We start from the raw sequence: 6407 nt of genomic DNA on the forward strand, positions 1-6407 counted from the left end.
CCGTGCACGAAGGACAGGAGTGGCTGTGCTTCGGGTACGTTCTAACCGTTGTCGATCTGAAGAGAACGAACGTTCGACAGGTACGCTAACTAAACTGATTTCACATAAAGTAGCTTATGAGGCGTTCACACGTGGCCGATTATGGCTCCCGTTTGAGATCAAGACAGCGCTACGACACGAAAAAGTGAAAAAGTCGGATTACTATCCTCAATGATCTGGAATGTCCTATCATTGTCTGAACGCAGTCGAATACGTTCGTACAGAGTCCTACGGATCGGGAATGGTCGCGAGAGGTGGCCAAGCACTCGCACAGTTAGGTGCGTCCCGTAACATTCGGAAAACTCAGCCGATTTGGTCTAGTCGGATTACAATCGTGACTATGTCGTGACAGATTCTGCTGTATCGGATCAAAATCGTAACATGTTTCTGTGTTGTCTGGACGGTGTCTGGACGGTGTTCTGTAGAGTCGGACGCTGTCGTGATGAACGGCATGATCTGGAGAAATCTATCATTGTCATCGTCTTCCGTCAGCGTCGGTTCACTGTCGGGTCACTGTCTGATCGGTCGATCGCATTCGCGGAGAATCGGGACGCCTGTCGGGACAGATTTGGTCGTTTTTTAACCAGCGAAAGATACAAATCGATCAGAATCGGATTGCAGAAGACTGAGAATCGGGACGAATTCGGCTGAAACGGCTGAATCGGGACGCTTCCTGAACAATATCTGATTTCTGTCGTGATTAAATAAATGTTTTTACAAATTTGTAATAAAGTTTGAATTTACAGACTTTTGACAAATTTTAAATAAGGAATGGTCCTATCAAGGACGGCAGAAAAAATTCTGAATGTGTGACTGGTGCCTTACTGGCGAACTGGTGGCACGTGTGTGTGTGCGCGCGCGCTGGTGTGCGTGTGCGTGTGTGTTGTGTGTTGTTGTGTGTGTTGTGTGTGTGTGTGGTGTGTGGTGTGTGTGTGTGTGTGTGTGTGTGTGTATGTGTGTGCCCGCATGTAAATGTGTGTGTGCGCGCGCGGTCGTGTGCGTGTTGTTCGTGTTGTACGCGTGCGCTGTGCGTGTGAATTTGCGCGTGCTAACGGATGGGGAATCGATTTATAGCGCGCTATTATATAAATCCTGCAATGATCAAACTGCGTAGAGCGCTGATCGGATGTTTAGATATTTTACAACACAGATCCTGTGCCTGTGATTCTGGCTTGAGTGAGCAAATATATAGGAAAGAGCGAGCGTGTCGAATGTATGTCAAGTTTGTTGCGGGCGAACGATGCATGAGTTGCTAGTGCTGGGTATGTCGGTGGGAGGTACACATATAAGTACGCGCGCGCGTATATATATATATATATATATATATATATATTATGTATATATTATGCGATTGGTATACTTACTATGCCGTCATGCTGACGCTGTGTTGATACACAGGAATTAATTATTTATATGTTATTTGATTATAGATCAGTAATTAAGTTTTAATCTGCTGCAGGTGATCGACGTAGTGACTGCTTGAACGCACATCATCAATATGTGGATTCTTGGCTTATATACATAAATAATTGGCTGCGTGGCACTTGCCATCTTCCTGGGAGCGTTATTTGTGAAATAAAATTGCTAGTTATATATTCATAATAAGTTTTTTCCGTTACGATTTGAACACACGTACACTAATTGTAATGTAGTCACATATGATGCTTTCGTTCTGTACATGATTGTTTGGGCCCCTTCATTCTCTGCTATGTTCTTGCTACATGTATTTTCTTTCCCTATTCACAAATTGCATTTTCTAAGCGCGCTCTTAACTGTTTGTATCGCGCAATCCTTCGTGTCAAAATCTTGCTTATTGTGAGTATCACTAATATTATTTATTATAGGTACTCAACATGGCCGTTCAATTTTTGGAAGGAGTTAGGCGTCCCAGGACCCAAACCAACACCCCTCTTCGGAAACTTTTGGCAAGCAATAACCAAGGTATATTTATTTACTTAGGCCTATATTAAATTTTAGAAGTAAGGCTTATACATCCTCCTTGCTATATTTTCCTTGATATTAAAGTTCTTCGTTATTATTATTTGATATGAAAGAATTATTTCTTCGTTGAGTTTGCAACTGTGACCGCATATCCTGTACGCACACAATTTGTGTAGTAGCAGCTAGGACATCATTATATCTAAAATCAGGAATCAGGAATTCAGAAATATATCAGGAATATATATATCAGGAAAAAATATATCAGGAATAAATATATCAGAATAAATATAATCAGAATAAATATATCAGGAATATAATCATCATTATATCAGGAGTGAACAATAATCTATTATTATTCACTCCTGATTATATTATATTTGCCATTCAAAGTGCCCGCGTTACTAGCTGACTTTATCAATCCTCTAATTCTGAGGCGGGCCTACAAATTATACTGAAAAGGGCCAAAGGTCCACACATTCGTGGGCCTCTGCATATTTTTGGGTATATTTGTGGAAGGGGTGTACATTCTTTTAAAAAACACGCCACGATCCAATTAATTTCGTCCATAATCCTATTGTATACAAGTTGACTAAATCCATGGATTAAATTGGACAAAAAAAAGATGTCACATACCCGGTTCATCAATTTATATGACTATCAATCCAATCAACCGAAGTACAGCGAATTATGATATGTTGCAACTTTCATTTCGCTAGCAGCTATAATTATATAGCTTGCTAATAGATTATAGTATGCGCTACTGATGTTGTTGACTAGAAGCTAGTAAGGTAAACATGATCGAACATGCAGTGGGAGAGAAATGCTACACACGCGCACACACACACACACACACACACACACACACACACACACACACACATCACACACGACACACCACACTCACACACACAGCACAGCACACACACGATTCATGCTTCACATACACACACACACACACATATATAATATATATATATATATCTATATATATATATAACAGGCCCGTAGCCAGGGGGGCTTCGGGTTCGCGAACCCCCCCCAGAGACAAGGGCAAAATGGAGATCATAATAGTGCAAGGTTTGCATGAGAATTTCACCTCAGGTCGCGTCCATTTTATGTGTAATAATTGCAAATCTCCATCGGTGCGGAAGAGGTGAACAGTGAAACACCCCCTCCCACACCCTCGCCCCGCTCGGATCGCGTTGCCTCCCGTCCAGCCTGTCGCTTTCGCGCTCGAGGCAGGGCGTGTACAGGGGGGGTCCACGGGAGTCCGGACCGCCTCCTTGTCCGCGCAGAAAACGTCGATTTGAGGGATGTAATTTTAAAAATCTTGCGGGGGGAGGGCCCCCCAGACCGCCCCCTTCGCGTGCTCGCAACTTTGGGTTACGGTTTGCCAACATTTGAAGCAAACGACCTCCCCCCCAATATAAGCTGGCTACGGCCTGTATATATAAAGAGTACATAATGAGAGTGAAGCATAATTCCTATACATGTACTCTTGATATATATTATATATATTATATATATATATATATATATATCATATATATTATTAATATTATATATATATTATATATAGATAGATAGATTATATATAGATATGAGCGTTTAGTCATTGGGGCCACTAGTAGGTAGTAGGTTAGTAGTAGTAGAGTATTAGCTAGTAAGATTGTATACGAGGCCTGACCGCAGTACTGCCAGAAACACGGCGCTAATGTATGCCTATATGTCTGACTCTAACTGCAGCGATGACATGTATGATTGCGTTTGATATCTGAAGATTATAAACCTTATAGGGAATGTTCATAATTACGACACGCGCTTTGAGTTTGGAATACGGCATATGATATATATATATATATATATATATATATATACTATATATATATATAGTACAGCCAATGTAGTAATATCATACAGTTTTGTTATATAGTATTGTAGTTATTAATAATATTATAGTGAGATATGATGCTGCATGATGATGATATTAATAATAATTACAATAATAATTACAACAACAACAACAACAATAATAATAATAATAATAATAACAATGATATAATTATTGATGTTAATAATGACAATAATACCTAGAAAACACACGTTCGCACTCGATTTCTAATTTTCTAGCTGCGCTCTCGTGTTCTTGCATACAGTCTTATATATAATGTGGTCATTACGTGCGCCGATCACTGATCTCTATACACTAACTAATTAGTAACTCAGTATAAATTAATATATAGAAGTAAGTGGCGCCGCTGCATGAGATATATACGAGAACGGTTACAGTAGCGGCACATGGTAGAACGCGCGTACGATATTATCAGGGGTTAATAATAACAAATTCTCATTATTAACCCCTGATAATATATTGTTCTAATCTTGAACTTGACCGTACGTGAGCCTGTTTTGAGCTTTGGGCGCATATGTATAGTGCTCACATTGCTCCTGCCTGGCATGTCATTATGCAAATCCCATAACAGCGGCAATGGCGAATTTAGCTGCTTAAGTCGTTTGTTACTCGATCTACAATCCTTATATTTTGTTATCCTAGGGTTTCCACATCACAGACATGGCATGGATAAACGAATATGGGAAGTTAACCGGGTAAGTCCGTAATTTTAGAAACAGTGTATCCCACTCCCATCAGATGCATGCAATGCCTCGATCGTTGATGTACAGTCTATATAGCTATTGATATATTGCATTGTGTTATTTAGTTTATTTTCAAATTTTAACTAGGAGTGCATATATCATCCCCATGTTATGCACTCCTGGTTTAACTGTACCGTCTATCAGCACACGCCTTTTCCCGTTATCATATGTCTCTGCGATTATAACCGGGGTTCTCCTTTACATAGCGGATCCATCTTTCATTTACAGTTCTTAATATACCTTACAATGTCATCTTCAAAAAAACTGTGTCCTGCACCAATATGTTTTATAAAAAGCAATCGTAGTTATACGATTATGAATTGGCAACGGTTTTGCAAAAACAAAGCTACTGCTGTCAGATCGGGTTTATCTGACCGGTGCATGCAATGCATGCAATANTTGTTCGGGGGGTAATTGTCCGGGGGTATTTGTCCTGATACCATAATATATATATATATATATATATAAGCCAAGAGTAACTATCATACAGTTTTGTTAGTATTGTAGTTATTAATAATATTATATGATGATAAGGATGATGATGATGATGATATTAATAATAATTACAATAATAATTACAACAACAACAACAATAATAATAATAATAATAATAATAACAATGATATAATTATTGATGTTAATAATGGCAATATTACCTAGAAAACATACGTTCGCACTCGCTTTCTAATTTTCTAGCTGCGCTCTCGTGTTCTTGTATACAGTCTTATATATAATGTGGTCATTACGTGCGCCGATCACTGATCTCTATACACTAACTAATTAGTAACTCAGTATAAATTAATATATATATATATAGAAGTAAGTGGCGCCGCTGCATGCGATATATACGAGAACGGTTACAGTGGCGACACATGGTAGAACGCGCGTACGATATTATGGTATTATCAGGGGTTAATAATGACAAATTGTCATTATTAACCCTTGATAATAATTATTATATTGTTCTAATCTTGAACTTGACCTTGAATCTGTTTTGAGCTTTTGGCGCATATGTATAGTGCTCACATTGCTCCTGCCTGGCATGTTATTATGCAAATCCCATAACAACGGCAATGGCGAATTTAACTGCTTAAGTCGTTTTGTTACTCGATTCTTATAGATCCTTATATTTAATGTTAAGTCCGTAGGTGTTTTCCCACATCACAGCATTAGCGAGGCGATAAACACAATTTTATGTGGAAGTGACGGGGTAAGTCGCGGAAGTTGAGAAACACACACTGTGGGCATGGAGATGTTGATGTTTGTGTTTCGAGCAGAGTCATATCCATCTTTATTTATTCCACTCCTTGGATGAAATATATATAGTTAAGCCTGTGACTAGCTAGTTAAAGGTATATAATAATATTCTAAGAAGCAGAGGCATCGCTAACATAGAGCATTCTGCCGCATCTCTCGAGGAAGTCGTCGAGTGTATTATTAAGATTGATTCTTTAACACTCCGTTTTTGCTTAGCTGTATGTTATTCAGTTATATACTTTTCGTATTCACGCATGTCGGATTGTCTTATTGTGTTTTATTTTCAGAAATTTGTAAACCTGGACGTGGATAGAATCAGCCACATCGTTATCGCACTCCTGGGTTAACATGTACAATGTCTCTGTGTGTTTTATCAGTATTTCTATTAATTCATCAACGCTTTTTTCCCTTATGTCACGATATGTTCTCTTGCGATTATAACCGTATGTTCTTCGGCTAATATCTACGAAGATGCGGGCTACATTCAATGTACTTATATCTGAGTAGGTTTCCAA

General features: G+C 38.8%; 1 long non-coding RNA gene across 1 annotated transcript; it reads left to right on the forward strand.

Moving 5' to 3' along the window:
• On the forward strand, nucleotides 1-4638 carry LOC106818845. Its single transcript, XR_001395307.1, has 4 exons — nucleotides 1-80; nucleotides 1499-1609; nucleotides 1884-1980; nucleotides 4535-4638. It is a non-coding gene; the product is annotated as an uncharacterized LOC106818845 (long non-coding RNA).
• The last annotated feature ends 1769 nt before the right edge of the window (nucleotides 4639-6407 follow it).

This window comes from Priapulus caudatus, unplaced genomic scaffold (genome assembly GCF_000485595.1).
Source record: "Priapulus caudatus unplaced genomic scaffold, Priapulus_caudatus-5.0.1 Scaffold2576, whole genome shotgun sequence".
NCBI lineage: Eukaryota > Metazoa > Priapulida > Priapulimorpha > Priapulimorphida > Priapulidae > Priapulus > Priapulus caudatus.